The 25,379-nt window shown below is 28.9% G+C and overlaps 1 long non-coding RNA gene across 1 annotated transcript; it reads left to right on the forward strand.

Annotated features, from left to right (window-relative positions):
• Positions 1 to 692: 692 nt before the first annotated feature.
• On the forward strand, positions 693 to 4,240 carry LOC117930685. Its single transcript, XR_004653927.1, has 2 exons — positions 693 to 800; positions 3,755 to 4,240. It is a non-coding gene; the product is annotated as an uncharacterized LOC117930685 (long non-coding RNA).
• The last annotated feature ends 21,139 nt before the right edge of the window (positions 4,241 to 25,379 follow it).

Raw genomic sequence — 25,379 nt, forward strand, 5'->3', positions numbered from 1 at the left:
AAAATAGTTCTATATCAAAAAATATTTTTGAAGAAAAATTAGGTATTTGAAATTTAAAAAACACTTTTAAATAGTTAAAAAAAATCATTAATAGTGTTTTTTTTATAGCAATAGTTGATTTACAATTTTTTTAAAAACAAAGAGTACATTTGATAATAATAATAGGAAACGTTTTTAGTTTTTTTAACACTTAAAAAGAAATTATCTTTTAAGTGTTAGAAGGGATAAAAATGCTTTTTAAAATCATTGTTTAAAAAGAAATTTTGATAGACATACTTTCAATTCACCAATATTTTTAATATAAAAACCATTTTAGAAAATGGAAATCAGAAACTTTAAAAAAATTAAAAAATTACTTGTATTCTTTTCCTCCATAGAATTATGGCAGCAGCCAGTTGCAATCCATGAATATTATCATGATAATGAGAGAAAATTCTATCGTGGAGTGCAATAATTGAGTGGAGTGAGAAAGTTGGGCGCATGAGATGGCAGTGAACCCATGTGAATGAGAAAAGTTGGTTTCGGATCAAAAGATATGCAGGAGAGGTACCATATGTTTTGTGATAATTGAGATAGTGGGGTAGCGGGGACTCATCCTTGCTTCCCCTTTTTGTGGGACACTTTGCCCTTCACACTTCACACATATGAATGCCGTTATAAATAAGGGTAGTGGGGAGAGTTTATCACACCCTACTCCAATCTCCCATCACCATGAGGGCTTTCCTTGTATGCTCGCTCTCTCTTCATTTCAGTCCTTCTCTTGGCTTCTTGTGTTAGTGCTCGAGAGTTGGTTCAAAATGGTAATTTCTTTTTCTACATCCATTTTATATTCATGAAACTGGTTAGCTGTACATATGATCGTTTACTTACATTGCCTTGAATAAAATGTCCTGCTAACATAATCAAGGTTTTTCCTAGTTTGAAAAGGAGAGAGAGATAAAAATTGGAAGTGTTTTTCTTTTTTTGTGAAAAATATTAGTATGTATGTATATAGGGTACGTTACATGTAAAAACTTCAAATACACAAACATGGATGAGCTGCTGTTTTTCCCCTTTGTCATATATATAAGTTATATAGGGGAATAAAAATTGTAAAAGAAAATTCCTTTCATTTCCATCTTATCTAGTATAAAGGAAGTTATATGAATGTATATAACTTATATACATTCATTTTTTTAAAAAAAATTATCTATTCAATTAGTAGAGATGAGTAATGGGAAAAAGTTCGAAGATGATTTATCATCACTATTCTATTCCAAGTTAAAAAAGATAAATAATGAAAACAAATATTACTCCCATAATCTCTTATTAATATATAATGTTATTTTTAATATATAGGGTTATTTGACTGTGAAATAATCCTCAATTTGTAAGTCTAGCCTTCCACATTCTTTTAGCCTAGAAAAATACAATTTTTTAATAAAAAAATATCTTCACATTTTTCTTTTAAAAACAATGAGGCTGCAACTTGGGTGGATTGATGACTAATCTAATCACAACTTAAATTAAGAAACAATAAATCGATGTTCAACTTAACCTCTAACATGAAATACTCAACCTAAACTTAACTTAATATCATTTCTCCAAGTTCAGGTTGGTTGGGTTGACTGAGTTGTATAATTTAAAATCCATCTATAATGTTTTTTAAATATATTTATATTAAAATTTTAAAAATAAATAGAGCAAAGTTTCAAGATAATAACAAAAAAAAAGTAAAAATAAATTTATATATCTTTCTAAAAAAAGTATACAATATAAAATAATTTGATATTTTTTCTTAAAAATTAAAAAAAAAATGAATATTATTATATAGGATAATATACATAATAAATATTATAAAAACATAGGTTTGAATTAGGTTTGGGTTGTTCGAACATTAATCTATCCAACCCATAAATTGAACTTGAGTTGGAAAAAACCTAATTCAAACCCAATCCGGGTATTTTAAATGATTGTTCAACTCCATTCAAACATCGGGTTGACACCTAAGTTAAACCACAAAAAAAGAACCTTCTTTTTTAAAAATTACAAATAAATAATCAAAACACTGAAGGACATTTATAACAAAAACAAATTACTTTTCAAGTTTAAACAAAGGAAAGTGAGATTTACAAATTTTGATTATTTCATATATTTTAATCAAATAATATGTTATGCCTTTTCATATATTTTCATGACCATATATATAATAGATATGAACACATTAGAATTGGAGGCAGTTCTAATATTAATCCAACAACAAAACTTCATGTCATCCAGCTCCTTTTGATCCGCAAAAGTAATGCAAAAGTAATGTGTTTATCTGCCGCTCCAATAATTAGCATTATGGCAGTTCTAATATTAACTAGATTGTTTTTTAAAAATAGTTCTAGATCAAAAATTATTTTTGAAGAAAAATTAGGTATTTAAAATTTAGAAAACACTTTTAAATAGTTGAAAAATCATATTTAATAGTGTTTTGAAAAACAATTCTATATCAAAAAGTATTTTTGAAGAAAAATGAGGTATTTGAAATTTAGAAAATACTTAAAAAATATTTAATTGTGTTTTTTATAGCAACATTTGATAAGCGATTTTTTCAAAAAATATTTAAGAGTTCGTTTGATAGTGATTATAGAAAATACTTTTAGTCTTTTTAGCGTTTAAAAAATTTTATCTTTCAAATATTAGAAATATTAAAAACATTTTATAAAATCACTACCAATCAAACTCTTAAACACTTAAATTAAAAATACTTTAAAAAGAAAATTTGAAAAGCGCACTTTCAATTCACCAATATTTTTAATATAAAAACCATTTTTGAAAATGGAAATCAAAAAGTTAAAAAAAAAAGAAAAAGAAAAATTGCTTGTATTCTTTTCCTCCAGAGAATTCTGGCCTCAGCCAGTGTCAATTCATGAATATTACCATGATAATGAGAGAAAATTCTATCGTGGAGTAAAATAATTGAGTGGAGTGAGAAAGTTGGGTACATGTGATAGCAGTGAACCCATGTGCATGAGAAAAGTTGGTTTCGGATCAAAAGATGTGCAAAAGAGGTACCATATGTTTTGTGATAATTGAGGTAGTGGGGTGGTGGGGACTCATCCTTGCTTCCCCTTTTTTGCGAGACACTTTACCCTTCACACTTTCCCATTAATTGAAGTTACCACCTCTTTTTCCCGATCCACACATATGAATGCCATTATAAATAAGGGTAGTGGGGGAGAAAGTTTATCAGACCCTACTCCAATCTCCCATCACCATGAAGGCTTTCCTTGTATGCTTTCTCTTCATTTCAGTCCTTCTCTTTGCCTCTTGCGTTAGCGCTCGAGAGTTGGTTCAAAATGGTAATTTCTTTTTCTACATCCATTTTATATTCATGTAACTAGTTAGCTGTACATATGATCGTTACTTACACTGCCTTGAATAAAATGTCCTGCTAACATAATAGAGGTTTTTCATAGTTTGAAACGAGAGAGAGATAAAAATTGGAAGTGTTTTTCTTTGTTTTGGAAAATATTAGTACGTATGTATATAGGGTACGTTGCATGTAAAAAACTTCAAATACACAATCATGCATGAGCTGCTGTTTTTCCTCTTTGTCATATACAAGTTATATAGGGAAATAAAAATTGGATAAGAAAAATCCTTTCACTTCCATCTTATCTAATATAAAGGAAGTTGTTTTTTTTTTTTTTTTTTTTTTTTGCTGTTAGTATAAATATTGTCTCAATCTTGTTTGTGTTGATGATATCTTACATGGGTCTTGCAGAAATGATGAGTACTGATCATAAGGTGGGCATTACAGCCCGCGAGAGCTGTGGAATTTATCGTCGAAATTGCGGACCCAAGCCAAAGAAGTGTTCTGGGAAGAATAAAGAATGTGCGCCACCAGGCCCTTGAAAATGAGAAGATAATGCTTAGTATCAAGGAGCTGGCCGCTATGGACCAACAACAAACATATATAGATAGATGGATAGATGGTATGAAGAGGAGTCGCCAGGGGTTGAAGAATAATATTACTTGGCGCATGTACTGAGATGTATGGGTTGATTTGGAGTTTGTGGTTTCGAGTGTTGGACTATATGCATTAGGAGTTTGCTTAGTTAATAATAGAGCTGATTTAGGTCGGTCTCCATGGGTGCGTATGTTGTGTTTCTTCTTTTGTTCTTTTCTCTTTGTTTTATTTTGATTCTTCTACTCCATCATTCTAGCATCATTTTCAACATTTCATATTTACCATAGATCTTGATTTTCATTGTTGGGCTAAGAGTACAAAAATCAAAATAAAATTTAAGTAAAATTCTCAATAGATCTAGTATGTGAACAAACATGGCTAATATGTTCAAGTAAGTAGAAAAAAAATCAACTTACCTTTTCTTCACCTTTTGCATTGCACATGTCACATGGACTCCGAATGTTCTTCATCATGAACACATTGTTTCATCTTTTCAGATTTCCCTAAAATTGAGTAGTCTTGTATAGGTTAATCATGCATATAATAGATTCAAAAGAATGAGATAACTAATAGTAAATGGACATATACCTATTGTGGTACAATGATTATTACTAATCTTGAAATAGAAGTACTTCATGTTTTTGAAGTCTTCATAGGAATTTCTGGTAAGAAAACTATACTTCCAGCGAATTGAACAATCGAAATTTCACAATCAATCAAATTGTTTTAATAATCATAGAAAAACAATCTTGTACCATTACATGATTCGATCTTAGAGTCAATATTCTATATCAGCATAAGGGATGATCCCTTCTTTCAGTATCAATCTATGTGGTGGTAACCCTCTAAGTGAGATTGAATCAAGAAATTCTTGTTGATACAAATTCCTTGTCTCATCCTTAAACGAGTCAAATGATGAGTAAAACTTGTACAATTCTTCACCAAGGAACATATGTATGATGCTTTTATTAAGCCAATCGATGGATATCTTCATGTTGAGGAGTTATTAAAGCCTTTTCATCACTTATGTGATGGTCTATTTGTGGAAACACCTCTCTATTAATTTGTTAATGAATAACTCATTTTGATGTGTTATGTTCATTGGGGATGGTATCTTTATCGTGTCATCCCTCTACGTAGGTTGTGATCCAATATCAACTCAAAACAGAAGATCCATGAATGGTTAATTATTTATGGATCTCCTATTTCTTTTCAATCTTAGAACTTGAACATTAATTTGTTGACAATGGTGATTTAACCACACATGCATCAATTAGTTTAGACTTTGTACCTTTTTTCACAACATGAAGGATTTAGCAAAAATCTCCTTCTAATATCATTATTACTTATTAAGAGTCTGTTTAACAATAATTTTAAGAAGTGTTTTTAAATTTTTTTAATACTTAAAAATTATTATCATTTAAGTGTTAGATACACTAAAAACATTTTTTAGAATTACTATCAAACGCAACTTAAGTTTTTTAAAATTTGATTAAGGGTTTCAAAAGCATGTCGATGTACTATCGTGACTTCATCTCAAAAAATAGCGACGGGTGTATATCTTATTAGATCAAACTAAGTTTGACTGTTTATTAATTTAAGAAATGAATGAAGCATTTAGCTTTATTAAGACCTTAAGTCAACAATGGGCAGTTCCTCCTTTTGACAAACACATGGCTGTTATCCCAAGTGTTGCAGTTGCTAATAGAATATGACCTTCAATATAACCATGTTTATGACCTACAATATAATATCACTTAATGAAATGATTATGTTTCACAATCGAAACATATGGTAGGTTAGGGTAGAATATAGCTTGCAATCCTTAAGCTCTCATGAAAATCCCTAGCATTATTGTTGAGTTCTCATACATGTAATCTTTAATGAAAAATAGTCACAATGTTTATATGATATTTAAATTTTGTTATTATCATAATAATTGACATTAACAGCAAAGAAAGGCTTGATTTTCATGCACATGTACAAAGATGTACCCCATATGAAATCCCTCTGGTGAACTAATTAAAGCCTGTTTGATAAAGTCAATGTAAGCAAATAAGATATTTCAATGCAAATTTCTCAACTTACCTAACTTCACAATACTTTAATTTCACTCTTCTTTCCCCACACAATGTGTAATTTTCTTTCCTTCCCTCCCTTCAACAGCATCCTCTTGGCTGGCCACAACTTCGTCATGATTTAAGATTCCGTTTTTACATAGTTTTTCAAAAACACTTTTAGTGTATTTTAAAAATAATACATTTGATAAAATTAAAAAATATTTTAAAAAATTTTAAAAATCACATATAATATTAAAAATTATTTACAATATTTTTTGAAGAAATATTTGATAGATAATTTATATATATATATATATTTTCAAAGAAAATACTTTAATTAAAAAACGCACTCAAAATCTTTGGATGAAGTAAAATATGAACAGGAGGTGAGTCACGTGAAACATGGTGAATATGGGATTGGAGTCTGATGTTATCCTTATCATCTCTCTTTCTCTCATTGCAACTTTTGCAAGTCTTAGCTTATATGTGGGATTTTTCTCAATAGTACGGTAATTTAAAAAAGTTATGCTTAAATTACTGTAGTAGAAGAAGTTATTACAAATATACGGTAGTTTTTGCCACCTAGGAAAGAGGATTTGCCACTTAGGAGAGAGGAGAGAGGAGAGAGGTTCAGCGGATATTTTTTTTTTTAAACCAAAATCATCTTTAAGGGAAATCGTCTTTTCAAAAGACGAGTTCCATGAAAAAAAATAGTATTTAAAAAAAATTCCCGAATACAAAGGAACTCGTCTCTTCAAGAGACGAGTTCCATGAAAAAATATATATATAAAAAAAAAAAAGAAAATTCCTCAAGGTATATATTTAAAAAAAAATTCCTTAAAAAAAAAAAAAAAATTCCACAAGGGAAATTCAAGAGACGAGTTTCCCATGGGAAATTTTTTTTTTTTTTAAATATATATTTTTTTTTAAATTCCCAAATTAAAAAAAAAACAATTCCACAAGGAGAACTCGTCTCTTCAAGAGACGAGTTTCCCATTGGGAAATTTTTTTTTTTAAAAAAAAAATTCCTAAATTAAAAAAAAAAAAAAAAAAAAACAATTCCACAAGGGGAACTCGTCTCTTCAAGAGACGAGTTTCCCATGAAAAAAAAAAAGAGACAAGTTTCCCATGAGAATTTTTTTTTTTTTTTTAAAAAAACTATTTAAAAAAAAAAAAAAAAAAAAAACAATTCCACAAGGGAACTCGTCTCTTCAAGAGACGAGTTCCCCATGGGAAATTTTTTTTTAAAAAAAAAAAATTCCTAAATTATAAAAAAAAATCCCACAAGGGGAACTCCTCTCTTCAAGAGACGAGTTCCTCATGGGAATTTTTTTTTTTTTTAAATATTTTAAAAAAATTCCTAAATTATAAAATAAATAAAAAAAATAAAAAAATAAAATCCCACAAGGTTCCCCATGGGAAATTCTTTTTTTTTTAAATATTTTTTTTTAAAAAATTCCTAAATTTAAAAAAAATAAAAAATAAAAAAAATAAAAAAAAACAATTCCACAAGGGGAACTCGTCTCTTCAAGAGACGAGTTCCCCATGGGAATTTTTTTTTTTTATAAATATTTTTTAAAAAAAAATTCCTAAATTAAAAAAAAAAAAAAAAAAAAAAAAAAAAAAAAAAAAAAACAATTCCACAAGGGGAACTCGTCTCTTCAAGAGACGAGTTTCCCATGGGAATTTTTTTTTTTTAAATATTTTAAAAAATAATAATTCCCAAATTAAAAAAAAACAAAACAAACAAACAAAGAATTCCATAAGGGGAACTCGTCTCTTCAAGAGACGAGTTTCCCATGGGAAATTTTTTTTTTAAAAAAAAAACTATTTTTCTAAAAAAAAAAAATTCCCAAATTAAAAAAAAAAAATACAATTCCACAAGGGGAACTCGTCTCTTGAAGAGACGAGTTCCCCATGGGAATTTTTTTTTTTTTTAAATATTTTTTTTAAAAAATTCCTAAATTATAAAATAAAATAAAAAAATCCCACAAGGGGAACTCCTCTCTTCAAGAGACGAGTTCCCCATGGGAAATTTTTTTTTTTTTTTAAATATTTTTCTAACAAAAATTCCTAAATTAAAAAAAAAAAAAAAAAAAAAAAAAAAAAAAAAAAAACAATTCCACAAGGGGAACTCGTCTCTTCAAGAGACGAGTTTCCCATGGGATTTTTTTTTTTTTAAATATTTAAAAAAAAAAATTCCCAAATTAAAAAAAAAAAAACAAACAAACAAACAATTCCATAAGGGGAACTCGTCTCTTCAAGAGACGAAGAGACGAGTTTCCCATGGGAAATTTTTTTTTTTTAAATATTTTTTTTTAAAAAAATTCCTAAATTAAAAAAATAAAATAAAATAAAAGAAAATTCCACAAGGGGAACTCGTATCTTGAAGAGACGAGTTCCCTTGAAGATTTTTTTTTTTTTTTTAATTTGGGTATTTTTTTTAAAAAAATTTAAAAAAAAAAATTTCCCAGAACTTCTTAGTTCCCTTGTGGAATTTTTTTTTTTTTTTTAATTTGGGAATTTTTTTATAAAAAACAAAATTTTTAAATTTTTTTTTTTTCCCATGGGAACTCAAGAGACGAGTTCCCTTGAAGAATTGTTTTTTTTTTATTTTTTATTTTTTTATTTTTATTTTTTTTAATTTGGGTGTTTTTAAAAAAAAAAAAAATTTTTTTCCATGAGAACTTGTTTCTTGAAGAGACGAATTCCCTTGTGGAATTGTTTTTTTTTTTTTTTTTTTTTTTTTTTTTTTTATTTGGGAATTTTTTTATAAAAAAAATAAAAAAAAATTTTCCCATGGGAACTCGTCTCTTCACTTGTGGAATTGGTTTTTTTTTTTTTTTTTTAATTTGGGAACTTTTTTATAAAAAAAATATTTATATATAAAAAAAAAAATTTCCTATGGGAACTCGTCTCTTCAAGAGACGAGTTCCCTTGTGGAATTGTTTTTTTTTAATTTGGGAATTTTTTTAAAAAAAAAATATTTTTTTTTTCCATGGGAACTCGTCTCTTCAACAGACGAGTTCCCTCGAGGAATTTTTTTTTTTTTTTTTTTAAATAATAATTTGGGAATTTTTTTTCAAGGAACTCGTCTCTTCAAAAGACGAGTTCCCTTGTAAATGGGGAATTTTTTTAAATACTAATTTTTTTTCATGGAACTCGTCTTTTGAAAGACGATTTCCCTTAAAGATGATTTTGGTTTAAAAAAAAAATTATCCGCTGAACCTCTCTCCTCTCTCCTCTCTCCTAATTGGCAAATCCTCTTTCCTAGGTGGCAGAAACTACCGTATATTTGTAATAACTTCTTCTACTACAGTAATTTAAGCATAACTTTTTTAAATTACCGTACTATTGAGAAAAATCCCTTATATGTGTGAAAGATTATTTATTCTAATCCCTTTGCTTTTCAGTGGGGCTCATGACCACTCTAGTAGTAATCGAGGGCATCTAGCTTTCTTTTTTGTGGCATTATATAAAGAATGCGAAGGTTGTTAGATTCATGTACATACAATATAAATAATGAAATTATAATAAAGGTAATATAGAAATTAGGATACGAGTCAGCCAAATGTTTGAGCAGACGTCATGAGCCAACATCAGCAGGTGACGACCTTAGGAGAGGAAGGGGTTTGGTTTTCCAAAGTAAGATGCCTTCTGTTTTACTTTAAGAAAAATGGTGTCATTTTATTTTACATTATTTTATTAGGATTAGGGTTTATTTGGAGTGTTGTGATAATTGAGATAGTGACTCATCCTTGGGATTTTTTGTAATTATATGGTGAATTTTTTAAAATACAGTACATTAAAAAATATTTCCAAATCTATGATATTTTTTTCTACATAAAAATGTGTCACTTAAAAGACAATTTTTATTGTTTTTATATCAATGATACACATTCGAAAAAATTGAATTTATATTAAAAATGTTTCTTCAAAAGATATTTTATAATTCTACAAAATCGAATTTATTTTAAAAATATATTTTAAATAGACATTTTTCACCATTTTCATTTCAATTACATAGTGAAAAAAAAATTGAATTTATAGTAAAAATGTGTTTGATAATGATTTTAGGAAGTGTTTCTAACTTTTTTAATACTTAAAAGATGAAAATTTTCAAGTGTGACAAAAACTAGAAACACTTTTTAGAATCATTACCAAATGCACTCTAAAGATATCTCCTTAAGAAACACTTTTTATAATTTCATAAAATTAAATTTATATTAAAGATGAAGAGACATCTTCAACAATTCTTATATCAATCATCCATTGAAATAATTGAATTTATACTAAAAATGTCTTTTTAAAATATATCTTCCACAATTCCATAAAATTAAAATTATATTAAAAGGTTTTCCTTCAAGAGACACTTTTAGTATAAATTTAATTTTTTCGATAAATGACTAATATAAAAATTATGAAAAATATTTATTCAAAAGACACATTTAGTATAAATTCAATTTTGTAGAATTGTAGAGACGTTTTCAATGTAAATTTATTTTTTTTTTCACTGTATGACTAATATGAAAATTGTGGAAAATGTCTCTTCAAGAAACACCTTTACTATAAATTTGATTTTATGGTTTTGTGAAAATAATATTTCTTTAGGATAAATTCAATTTATTTTAACGTGTATGACTAATAAAAAAAAATGAAAAAATGTCTTTTGAAGAGATACTTTTAATATAAATTCAATTTTATGGAATCATAAAAGAGACACGTCTAGTGTAAATTCAATTTTTTTTTTTAACATGTATTGTTGATATGAAAAATACGGAAGGTATCTTTTCAAGAAACACTTTTTAAAATAACAAAAAGTATTTATCAATAGTTTTATAATTACTGTATTTAAAAAAAAATTCTAACTGCCATTTTTTAAGAATTATATTTTAAAATAGTCGTACAAGTTTAAAAAGCCCGTCATCCTTGCTTCCCTTTTTTGGTGGGACACCCTGCCCTACATACTTTCCAATTAATTAAAATTACCGTATCTTTTTCCCAATCCACACATATGTATGCTTTCTCTTGGTTTCAGTCCTTCTCTTCCCCTCTTGCGTTAGTGCTCGAGAGCTTATTCAAAATGGTAATTTCTTTTTCTACATGCATTTAATATTCGTATAACTAATTAATTAACTATACATACGATGGTTACTTGCATTGACTTGATCAATAAGATAAAATATCCTACTAAGTTTCTCTTAATGATACTTCAAATAGATATGGTTGGAGGCTAGTACATAATTTTCCAATTTAATACAGTCATGCATGAGCTGCTGTACGTTTTTGCCTCTTTGTGATATATGATGATATTTGACATGGATGTTGCAGAAGAAATGAGTAGCGATAAGGTGGGCGTTATGACAGGAAATTTACCTGATCCACCATCTAAAAGCAAGTGCGATCCAGCCCGAAGTAAGGGGTGTGAAAAAAAGGGAAGTACACACAACTCACGAAACCCACCAGGCCCTTGAAACAGTGTTCAAAAAATCGGCCGAGTTCGATACAACTCGACCGAGTCGTATTCGCCTCGAAGTGGACCGCGACGAGTCCGATACCAGATACCTAGACTCGGCCTGAATCGGTTGGACTCGGATGAGTCGACCGATATTCCGAGTTAACTCGGTTAACTCGGGAAAAAAATTCAATAGATTCTCTGAAAAAAGCCCCACAACAAATCTTGATTTTTCAGAGAAATCAGAAATTCCTCTGCAAAAGAAAACCTATGAAACCTATGAAAATAAAAACAAAACCCGTGAATATTTGAAACAAACCTGTGAGTCCGTGACCCTTTCAAAAGCCTTTAAAAAGAGGCTCGGTTGAAGAAATCCACCATTGCCGGAGTCTATAATCTTCATCTTTGGTGCGGTGCTTGGTGGAACTGTGGAAGGTAGCAGATCGTGCCACGAGAGGTTGCGTCTTCGTGGTTTGGGGAAGAAGACAGAGGGCTGCCGGTTGCATCAGTGCATCAGAGCATCTTCGTGGTGTTGCTGTGTTGGGGAAGAAGAAGAAGAGGGCAAAACGTGTGTTGCTGTGTAGGGGCTGTCCGCTGTTGTTGTTTTGGGGAAGAAGAAGAAAGAGGCAAAACACGGTGTTGCTGACTTGCTGGGGAAGAAGAAGAAACGGAGGGCAGGGGGTTAGGGCAGCCTGGGCAGGAGGTTTGACCGTAGGTAATAAATTCATATAAACTTATATTGAATAATTTAATTCAATTATAAAATAGGTTAGAAGCAGATAGCGAAATTCTGATACTTTTATTACTTGATTTAATAGGATTTAGTCCTGCAAATCTTAATGGAAGTCAAGTGTTCCTAATTTATATGATATATTATTCCTTTTCAATTTAATATATGTAATCTCTATATATAATTATATATTATTGCTATATATAATTTGTTATTCATTTTCAAATATTATTGCCATATATCTTATAAACTAAATAAGATATAATTAATAATTTTAAATTATTTCATGAATTTTTTAATTTTAAAAATAATTTTGAAATTAAAAAACCAATCTAATTAATTACATATAAAATAAATTTTTTTATAATATTATGTTGATAATTCAATTTTAAATGAGTACATGGAATGAAAATTTTGACTCATTTTTAAAAAGTTAAACTTTATTAATTATTCAATTTAAATAAAATATTATGAAAAATTATTAGTTTAAATATTTATTATTAATTTTTAACCCAAAAAAATGATAAAGATGTTAATATTTTTATGTTTCTAACATATGCTAAAATAATATTTTTTTTATAAAAATAAAATAAAATTAACCTATAATTTTATTTAATATCATATATATAATATGTTATTCCTTTTCAAATTAATATATATAATCTTTATATATGGTTTAATATGTTGCTATATATAATCTATTATTTCTTTTCAAATACTAAACAAGATATAATTAATCATTTTAAATTATTTCATGAATTTTTTAATTTTTAAAAATAATTTTGAAATTAAAAAACCAATCTAATTAATTACATATAAAATATTTTTTTTTTTATAATATGATGTTAATAATTCAATTCTAAATGAGTACATGGAATGAAAATTTTTACTCATTTTTAAAAAGTTAAACTTTATTAATTATTCAATTTAAATAAAATATTATGAAAAATTATTAGTTTAAATATTTATTATTAATTTTTAACCCAAAAAATGATAAAGATGTTAATATTTTTATGTTTCTAACATATGCTAAAATAGTATTTTTTTTTTATAAAAATAAAATAAAATTAACCTATAATTTTATTTAATATCATATATATAATATGTTATTCCTTTTCAAATTAATATATATACTCTCTATATATGGTTTAATATTGTTGCTATATATAATCTATTATTTCTTTTCAAATATTGTTCCTATATGTCTTATAAACTAAATAAGACATAATTAATTATTTTAAATTATTTCATGAATTTTAAAATTTTTAAAAATATAATGTACAAGAAATTGTCTTGAATACTTTAAAAATATCACTCAATTTTCTATTAGTATAAATAAATTTAGATTATATTAGTGACAAAAAAATTTCCCTATTACTCAATTACATTAATACTATATTGCAAAATTAAATTACTATACAAAATTAATCATTATTGAAATTTTTTTCTTCAAATAATCATAAATGATTTAATAATATGGAATGAAGGGTATGCATTTACATGGTCAATTACATTGATTTTAATTTAAAAAACATATAAATAAGTGGAAAACAAAATATGATGAACTTAGGTGAGATCGTGTTTATTGCTTTTTTAGTACAATTTATTTTTATATGGCAACAATATGAAACATATAAGTGAGTGGAAAATTGAATATTATAATTCTTATATAAATGTGTTTATATATATTCAATTTGAAGAGTAAATTGTTTTCCTTTATACATGGTTAGGTTAAAATTTCAAAATGGCTTCAAAACATGATATTGGTTGGGAGCATGCAGAACCTGTTGGTGGTAGTAGAAGAACCACAAAGTGTAAATATTGTGGGAAAGTTATACATGGCGGTATAACAAGATTAAAGCAACACATCGCACATATATCTGGACAAGTGGAAGGATGTCCACGTGTACCGGTAGAAGTGTCACATAGTGTTAGACAACATATGTCTAATACTTCAAAAGAAAAAGCACAGTTAAAGGAAAAAAAAAAAAAAAAAACGACTTTTGAATTCCTTAAATAGAAATAATTTCTATGAAATTGATGAGGGTGATTCTGATGATGAAATTGAGGAAGTTGCTATGGCTGATTTTGAAAGAAGACAAATGAAACAAGCAATGAAAGAAAGTCGTCGAATTTTTGAAGAAGGTGGACAAGAGCATCAGCAGGGTGGTAGTTCCTCACAACCTTCTAATGCTAGGATTAAGCGCGGACTGACACGTAGCTTCAGTGTAAGAGAAGGAGCTAGCATACCTCCAAAAGGAATTGATCCCTACATGTTCCCATCAAAGCAGAAATCAATAAAAAGCTTGTTTTCTACTGAAGGCGTGAAGAAAGTGGGTAAAGCTATTTCTAAATTCTTTCTCTTTAATGCAATACCCTTTAATGCAGCTGACAGTGGGCCTTACTATCAATCAATGATTGATACCATAGCAGAAGCAGGTCCAAGCATCAAGGGTCCCACGGGATACCAAATTGGAAATACATATTTGGAAGAGGAGGTGCAAGAACTTGAGGTATACATAACAACATTGAAGACTAAATGGCCTATATATGGGTGCACAATCATGTGTGATGGTGGAGTTCTAGGACTAGAAAGCCTATCATCAATTTCATGATTTATTGTGATAGAAGTATGATATACCATTCTTCAGTTGACACTACCAACATACCTAAGACAGCAGACTACATCTTTTCCCTTATGGATAAAGTTGTAAAGGAGGTTGGGGAGGAAAATGTTGTTCAAGTAGTCACTGATAATGAGGCAAGTTTTAAAGCAGCCGGTATGTTGTTGATGGAGAAGCGAAAGCATTTGTTTTGGTCTCCTTGTGCAGCCCACTGTATTGATTTAATGCTTGAAGATATTGGAAGCATGAAGCAGATTAAGAGACATTAGATCAAGCTAAGATGATCACAGGATTTATTTATAATAGCTTGAAAGTGGTGAGTTTGATGAAAGTGTTTACCAAGGATAGAGATCTGTTAAGGCCAGGAATAACCCGTTTTGCCACTGAATTCATTTCACTTGAGAGTCTTATACGTTATGAGGCTGATTTGAAGAGAATGTGCACAACAAATGAGTGGCGTGAATTCAATAAAGATAGGAGCAGAAAAAGTGTAAGAAATAAGGTATCCAACCTTATCTTAATTGATCGATTTTGGAAGAAGGCCGGAGAAGTTCAAACCATCATGGAACCTCTCGTCAAAGTATTGAAATTGGTTGATCAAGATAAAAAGCCCATACTATCAATCATTTATGAAACAATGGATAGAGCTAAATTGGCTATCAAGGCATCGTCAAGCAATGGGAAAAGTATTGGGAAGTCATTGATAGAAGGTGGGAAGGTCAATTGCACAGACATTTGCATGTTGCAGGTAATAAAAAAATTCTTTATATATTTTTTATTAATTTTTTTAAGTACAAATTATTATAAAGTGATCATTATTTAACTTATGGCAGCATATTTTTTAAATCCAATGTTCCAACATTCAAAGCATTTCTCCAACCATCTGGAAATTAAAGTTGGATTAAAGGAGGTTATCAAGAGATTAGAGCCAGATTTGGATAGACAAGCAAAAGCTATTAACGAGGTATAATAATAGTTTGTGACCTTTATATAATGCATTTTGTATATGTAATGTGCATTAACAAAAAAAAAAAAAAAAAATTGTTAATGATGTAGGTGAAATTATTTGTTGACGGCCAAGGAGAATTTTGAAGTGCACTCACAAAGAAAGCAATAAATCAATCTCTTCCAGGTACTCAATACATTTATGTCTATTACAAGTAAGAAGTTATCATCATTTTTTGTTAAATATATCATAGTGATTAATAAGTATACATTTTCTTTATTATAGCTGAATGGTGGAACAACTATGGCGACGAAGGTCCACATCTACAAAAGATTGCTGTTAAAATTTTAAGTCAAACTTGTTCTTCATCAGGTTGTGAAAGAAATTGGAGCACATGGTCATTGATTCACACAAAGTTGCGCAACCGTTTGGCAATGAAAAAGTTGCATAAGTTAGTTTATGTGCACTACAATATGCGACTTCGAGTTAAGAATTTGATGCAAGAGCGAAGCAATGAAGATTTATACAATCCAATTGATCTAAATCATATCTTTAATGATGATGATATATTAGATGAGTGGATACGAGAAGGAGAGGAGCCTATTTTATCATCTGATAATTTGGATTGGTTGGATAAAGGTCTTCCCACTAATGAAGAAGGTAGAGAAAGAGATGTTGATTCTCGTCGTAAAGGTAAGGCTTCTAGAACAATTTCTTCAAATTCTAATAGTGATGATAGTGACAATAGGGGCAGTAGGTAGAGTGGTGGCACTAGTGGGGGCAATAGAGGAGTTGGTGGCACTAGTGAGGGTATTGGGGGAGATGGTAGCACTGGGGGTGGTTATGTTAGTCAAGTAGATCCTGGCATGTCATGGGCACAAGGAGGTGAAAATTACTATGCCACACAAGATACAGATCATGGATATCGACCAGGGATATGGGAACAACGAAAGCATTTGGAAAGACTAACTACATTTTCCAGTGATGATGATTATTCTAGTGGGCATGATTATCATAGATCAAATCATCACCGTATTGATGAGCACTTACAAAATTTGGGTATAGGATCAAGGCCGTATTTCAGAGGGGTAGATGATAGATCATATCACAACTTTAGAGACCGTGATAGCTCTTCCAGTACTTTTAGTAGAAATGATTTTAATCAATTTCCAATGATGCATCCAGAGGGATATTCAAATACTGGAACACGAGCTAGTGACTCATATGGATATGATCAATCTTCTAGTAGCAGTAGCATTGCTTATCGAGGTTTTGGATACTATCAAGCTGGTGTTGATCCCAAACAGCCTTCGAAACCATATTTTCTTGATTATAGATCATCAAGCCAATCATCTCACCCACCATGTTTGAGTTATGAACCACTCTTTCAATCATATCCTCACTACGGGAATTGCCACCCCAATTTGTATGCTCGTCGTAGGACTGATGATGAAGATGATTTTGAACCCCCTCGTCATTCAACATGGAATTGATTGTTGTATTGTATGTGTTGTTAGTAAAAATGTTATTATATTTGAAATAAAATAACTTTCTTTTTATTAGCATTATCATAAATAACTTTGAGCAGATACTTTTATAACTATTTAAATAATGTTAAATGTGAGACAATTTTATTTTTTTAATTTTTGAGCTTATTTAATTGTATATATTTTTCTGATGATTTACATAATATTTTATATTTTTTTTGAATTTTCTAATTAGCTTATTTTACGTATCGCTCGATACCAGGCCGATACATCGAGACCGATACGCCTCGGGACCCTCCGAGTCAGTGACCGATATCGCGACTTTGAACCATGCCTTGAAACTGAGAAGAAGCTCAACGGGCATTCTATATAATGCTTAGTATGTAATGAAGGAGGTTGATTTGGAGTTTGTGGTTTCTTAGGGTTGAAGAATAATATATATAGCTTGGCGCATGTGACATACGTATGGGTTGATTTGGAGCTTGTGGTTTCAAGTGTTGGATATATAATCCAGAAGTACTGTGTAGTAGGAGTTTGCTTAATTAATAACGGAGCTGACTTAGGTCAGTCTCCATGAGAAAGTATGTTGTGTTTCTTCTTTGCTGATGATTTATTCCCAATTGGGGAACTACTCCATCATCAACTGATAATTCTTCTAGTGAACCATATCTTCATCGTCTTTTCTTTGCTTCCCTCTTGTAGGAGGATTAATTGGGCCCTTTCTACTCATAATCAAACGTGGGTGGGAATTGAGGCTAGTATTTGAGGGGTGCGCTGCATATATATAGAAGTGTATATATATACAACATGATCGCCAATTAATTTACATAAGGCCTTTCTTATTGTATGAATTTCTTAGAAAAGTGAAAAGTATTGTCAAAAAGTTGAAAATGAGTAAGAAAATAAAACAATAAACAAGATATTGTAGAACCCATAAATATATATAAAAGGAACCTCAATATATATATATATATATATATATATACAATAATAAAGTTATATATATAATTATTATAACATAATATCACATTGTAAAGAAAGAGTAACTTTATATTCATACAAGTCTTGTCCATGTGAGATTATGCATTTTTTATGAGCTTCTTTATAGCTTTGAGGGAAAACAATGTGTTTAATGGAAACCGGCTGTCAGTAGGACATGGATAGATTGTATTACCGATGAACCCCTTAAACCATCGATCTCAACAGTCAAATGGTTATTTCCTGTTCTTTTTTTTCCTCTATCTTGTGGGCTTAATGGTTTAGGTTGTATACTTACACACCTAATGTTCACCTTCTAACCCATCCATTTCGCTTTCCATTTTTATTTTTACACTATTTATCTTTGTATCAGTGTTATCCTTTCATGTAATGTAATTTTTTTTCTCTTCCCTGTAGGCCTAAAGGTCTACGTTGTATACTTATACGCCCACTATGTACCTTTTGACCCTTTGTTTTACTTCTTTTTTTTTTTTCACACCACTTGCCTTTATATGAGTGATTATCCCTCCTTATATAAATCCTTTAAATAACCAAAGATAAATAAATAAATTTACAACACCATTCAAAATAAATTTTTATGGTGACTAACTGTCGGAGATAAGTACATCGTAACCTGCTCTGAGTAGTATTTTACCTATTCAGTCTTTCTTTTCCTTTAATCAAGTCTGTCAAAATACCAATATTTTGAAATAATAAAAATAAAAACAAAAGGAAGATAAAAAAACAATGATCATTGGCTTGGGTTTTCTCTAATAGAATTGGCTGGTTTGGATTTCTATAATGGAAATAGCGCAAGTTGGTCACAAAAGTCTTATCTAGGTGAGATAATTCTTTTTTATGAATTTCTTTATTGGTTCGAGAGGAAAACAATGGGTTAAATGGAAACTAGGGGTCGATTAGATCTTAGACTGGTTGTATTACCAATAAACCTCTGGTACTATTGATCTCAAGAACTAGACGATTATTTTCCTTTTTTTTTTCTTACAGACCTAAGAGTCTAGGTTGCACACTTGCACACCTAATGTTCATATTTTGACCCATTTATTTTGTCTTTTTTTTTTTAATTTTACACTACCTATTTTTAATTGTGTCAGTGTTATCCTGTCATGTAAAGTAGTCTTTTTCCTTCTCACAAGCCTATAAGTCTAGGCCACACACTTATACACCTATCGTGTACCTTTTCACCCCCATTTTGCCTTTTTTTTTTCCTACCCTTGCCTTTGCATAAAAAGTTAGTCCTTCATAGAAAATATTATAGTCCTCTAAATAACCAAAGACAACTAAACTAAATTTACAACACCATTCAAAAGAAAGTTATGCAATGACCAATTACTTAGAATAAGCACATCATCACCTACTTTGAGTAACATTTTACCTCTTTAGTCTTTCATTTACTTTCATTAACCATTTGTGAATACCAAGTATTAAAAATAAAAAAATAAAAACAAAAGGAAAATAGAAAACAATGGCGATTAGTTTGGGTTTTCTATAATAGAATTGGTTGGTTTGGATTTCTATAATAAAAACAGTGCATGCTGGTCAAAAGAGTCTTATCCAGATGAGATGATGCTTTTTTATGGTTTCTTTATAGGTTTGAGGGAAAAATAATGGGTTTAAAGGAATTGGTACTCAATTGGGCCATGGATAGGTTGTATTACCGGTGAACCCACTATAAAGAAGAATGGCTTTGTTGATAGCATTTCACCATCAACATTGACTTATGTTAACGCCGAGGATTAGCATCATTGATCGAGGTGTCAACATAGGTATAAGATATGTTGATAGCATCCTGCTATCACCACGGACATATGTTAATATTCCTAAGTTATCAATATAGGATAAGGTTGATGTTTCATTATCTATATAGGTCTTCTTGTTCCATTAATATATTTATAATTTTATAGGTCAGTGTAAAATTATGTTCATTACTATTTTCTCGTCAAGTTAAGTCTTTATTATTTTTTTTTTTTCAACACTGCTACCATCAAGAAAATAATTTAAGTTAAAGTAATATATTATTATTTTATCTTGTTTAACAAGTTAATTCCATCACATAGCTACCAAATCATCTCTTAATAAATAATTTTCATTCCCAATACATTAATTTATAAACTTGAATCTACTCAACCATTCATAAAAATAATTCTCATACCCAATTAATAAATTATTTACATAAAATATTGCAACCTAAACTAAATTATGTATAAATAGATTTGTTTAAAGAAAACACAAGTAAAACGAATTCCCATTAAATTCTTAGTAATTTGTTTAAACATATCAAAATAGTTGAAATACAAAGTATCAACCAAACTTCCATTAACACGATCTTTACCAAAAACAAGACTTAGATCATCAAGTGTGGAAATGGTTTGAGTCTCAAATCATTAGAATCTTTATGCCCCTATAAAATATACACAAAATAATGAAGTAGATGAAAGAAATAACAAAAATGATATTTTAATTTTTATTAACATAAAAGTTATTAACCTAAAAAAATGTCTTACGAGCATCATAAAAATAGTTGTTGTTAAGTCTTCCTAGTAGTGAACTTTCCAGTAAATTACAAATTGTACACTACTTATAATCTCTAGTTTAATCTCAATCAATTACCATTTAGAAAAATAAAACACCCATCAACAATTGAAAATCCAAAAAATTTTGTCCTTCCTCAATCCAAAAACCACACAATATGTCTACACTAAAATATCATATAAAAGTATTATCCTTATATATAGCCATCCTGTAACTACAAGTACTAATGTTTTGTTATTCATGTACAAAATTGTTAATTTTTTCTCATGTGCAACAAAATATCCAACTATCCAAGTTCTAAGTATTCACAAATGCATTCATGTGTAGAAAGAATTAGAGCACACATTCATTAACAATAATCCTCTCTTGATAGTCTTGTTACATTATTGAATTATATAATATAATCCAAAAGAATTTGGTACGATTCAGAATTTTTTTTAAAATAAAGTTAATTTTGTTGAGTGATCAACCACCTTAATACTAAGAAAAGCCTCCTATCTTCATGAATATGACGAATTAACTAAAGTAAAAAAATGTAACATTAATAATACAGAATGAGCTGTAGCAACCCAACAATATGATAGAACAATCCAAGCAAGGGAGAAACCTAGCAACATCAACAACTAAATGGAAATTAAAAAAATAAAAAAAAAATTAAAAATTAAAATTAAAATTAAACCAGCTAAATCGCTTTGTGTAGTCCATTAAAAGCAATTGCACATAACATAATTGTATGCTATAATAAAGTATTGTATGTAAATTTTTTTATTTAATGAAAATTAAAGAATACAATACCCGTAGAAAATAAATGAAAAGGTTATATCATGCTCCACCTTATCATGTAAAATCCTTTGAAAAAAAGATGAAAATTTTTACTTTGCTATAGTCTCGTTCTCTTCTGCTATAGCCAAGTGTTCTTTTATTATGCTTGTGCTGGTTATAAAAGAACAAAATAATAAAAGAGGAAATAGAAGAAGAGATAGTGGGAATCAAATTTTGTGTAAGTAGAACCCTCATTTTATAAAAAGTTGGAAGGAGATTAACAACAATTGAGAAATATTAGCTAACAGATAATAATCCATCCTAATAAATTCTTGTAACAAACCCCGTATTTCATAACACCTATTTTAGTATATGTTATAAAAATATGATTATTAACATCTTTGTAAAAGTATAATTGATTTTTTTTCCTAAAAATGAATAATAATAATTTAAAAATAAAATTAATAATATTTTATTTAAAATGAATAACGAATAAAGTTTAACTTTTTTTTAAATGTAAATAGGTCAAGTTTTTCATTACATGCACACATTCACTACTTATTTACAAACATAGTATTTTAAAATGCTTTGATTTAGTATGCAATTAATTGGATCCATTTTTTGAATCCCAAATTATTCTTAAAAATTAAAAGATTCATTAAAAAATTTAAATTATTATATTATGTTTCACTTAATTTAGAATCTATTTATCTTATAAGAAAATTCAAATAATATAATTGTGTACAACAAAAACAATAAAGTTATAAATAACTCATAATATATCAATTTTGATCTATTATTTTTTGAAGTGATTATCTATTTTTTGAGTTCCAAATTATTTTTAAAAAATTGTTAAATCTATTAATAAATTCAATACAAATTTTTACTTGATTTGTAGTTCATTTTTCTAGTGAGAAAATTTATATGTGCAAAAAAGAAATAATAGAATTGTTGTGAATATATTGCTATTAACTTTCATTAACAATGACCCAATCTATAAATAATATATAATCAGCTTATAATCTCACCCATAGGTCAAAGCCATTGTTAATTTTAGCACAAACTTAATATTCTGTCAAAATTAAAAGACAACACAATGAAACAATTTGGTAAAGTCATGACTACTTGATAGCCTTAAGTCATGACTCATCGTAGGTTGTGTCCAATGTATAACCATGCATACTAGTGCACTTACCATGAGAAACCCATCATGATAGTCAAAACCAACCATCCATCCAATTAGGAGGTGGTGCGCTACAACCTCTAATGGGTTGCCTAAACCCATGAACCGACTGTGAACAATCATCTATTTTCAAAGAACCCATGACTTAGATTTTTCATGCAACTTCTAATGCACCCAAATTATGTACAATGCAAAAGATGTAAACTAAAATGCTCACAAGATATGATACATGGAAATAGGATAGATAAAAGTGAATCGAAACTTTATTAAACAAATAAAATCTAAAAGTTTATTACATAATGTCATACTTTTAAGGGTTTTATCTTAACACAAAATCCATGGGTTGTTCCATATACACTTTTTTTTCAAGATGTCCATTTAAAAAGACATATTTCACATTAATTTGAAAAATCTTCCAGTTATTTTGAGTAACCAAAGAGATGAATAATCTTATAGTTTCTAAATAAGTAACAAGAGCAAATATCTCATCATATTCCTTGTCCACAACCTTTTACTTGATTATCCATGTGATTATTCATATTTGTATGCATTTCTTTCTTCCACCACCATGTCAAAAGTCACAGATAGCTAGAGAAAACTAATTTTATTATTTTAATTTGACTTTGTATTTTTTTATCAAATCAATCACTTATTAAGTTGCCTCCATTTTCTCATGTTGGGCTTAGTGGGCACATAATACCTTCTTACTGGGTAACCTAACCCCCGAACTTCTCTTTAACCTATTGGTCGCTCCCAAATATACATGCAAAAGTGCAATTCCCCAAGTATATGGAGTCAATTTTTTAATTTAAAATCCTCATAAGTTGGGTCTTGAAAGATAGGGAAATCTTACATATAATGGGGAAATTGAGAGGTTTAGAAAATGAATAAATTTTTTTCTTTCACTAAATTTGTAAAAAACAAAAAAAAAAAAAAAAAACAAAACAATTGTGAAAAATCACAATAAAGAATAATAATAGGGAGAAGAAAATAAGAATACGAAAACAGAAAACACACAAAAACATGTTATGATTTCTGTGGTTTGACCTAAAGCTTACATCCATGGTAAAGAAGAAGAATTTCTATTATTATTGAAGAAGATTACAACCCTAAAGCTCTCAAATCTCAAAATCTCACCTAAACCAAAAAAGAGACTCATTCTTTTTAATCAAAATCTCTTCTTATATATTTTTCTAATTACAAGATAAGATTCCTTGTAGGAAACTAATTATGTGATTATAAAAAATACTTATTTCTTAAAAAAAAAAAAATCTCACAATAGGAAATTTTCTTTATGATAATAGAAAACTTCTTTACAAGAATATATCCCATTCGAAAACTATCAATGACAAACTATCAATGACTTTCCAATCGAGTCAAATTAGAATTTGAGACACTTTTCAAAAAAAAAAAAAAAAAGAGGTTAATAAATTTTATGAAAAATATGGGAAAAACCATGTGAATTTAAATTTAAATTTGACTTAATAACATTTGCTAAAATTGTAAGGATAACTATGTCACTTGGGCTTTTCTTTTCATGAAATTTCTCTCAATCAAGCTAACACAATCGAGATTACCTAGAAGTGTTCTCAGTTCGAGAATTTTCAATACAAGCGCAATTTAATTAAAACCATTGCTTCAAACTTGTGAGTTGAACCTCCTTGTGAAATCCTTAAAGCCCCCACAACCCATTTGTTTGCCATATTATAGTATTAAGGCCTAACTATGAAAAATGGCGCAAGACTATAGGGTGGCACCATTTTTGTCAAAATGCCCCTTAGCTCCTTCAACATTTTTCTTGTTTTTTTGCCAATTTTGCCAACTTTTTCTGCATAAGCAAACAATGTTCAAATCTTTTAAAGATTGATGAGATTGATATTTGAAGAGTCTAGGTTTTTTTTTTTATAAAAATTTACTTAAGCTCGTTTGGACATCTCCAAACCTCTTCAATCATCCTCAAATGTTTTATTGGACTTGGTCATTGATCTTTATGCAATTTTGATCCTTCCACTCCACTCATATCCTACTTTGCATTCCGGATGTCTTAAGAAATTATCAAGATTATTATTATTTATGAAACTAGTTATAAACATCAACAACTAATAGAAGATGTGAGAGAATTGAGCATATACAAAGTAATATACAATTGACTAATTTGAAGTTACATTTAATGTAAAAATCAAGCTTAAGGTATAATTTTTGTCTTCATTATTTTTTTGGATATTTATTAAGAGCACTCGTTATTTTTTTCATCACTTATTATACTCATTTTCACTCTTTCTCCTCTATACAAATTTCAATTTTCTTTCCTTCCATACCTCCAACAGCACCCTCTGCGCTGGCCACAACTTTGTTATTTTAATCTTCCAGATGTAATAAAATATGAACAAGAGTGGAGCAACGTGAAACATGACCAATATAGGATTGGATTTGATGTTATCCTTTTCATCACTCTCTCTCATTGCAATTTTTGCAAGTCTTTCTAGCTTTTGTACGTGAAGTATTCTTTATTCCAATTCCGTTGCTTCTCAGCTGGCTTCATGATCTCTGTCTATCAGCCGTTCTAATAATTAGCATTAAGGCAGTGTGGCATTTGTGATCTACAAAATTACTATTTTCCCATATGATAATGAGAGAAAAATACTATTTTGGAGTAAAATA

The sequence above is a fragment of the Vitis riparia genome, chromosome 14 (genome assembly GCF_004353265.1).
Source record: "Vitis riparia cultivar Riparia Gloire de Montpellier isolate 1030 chromosome 14, EGFV_Vit.rip_1.0, whole genome shotgun sequence".
Taxonomy (NCBI): domain Eukaryota; kingdom Viridiplantae; phylum Streptophyta; class Magnoliopsida; order Vitales; family Vitaceae; genus Vitis; species Vitis riparia.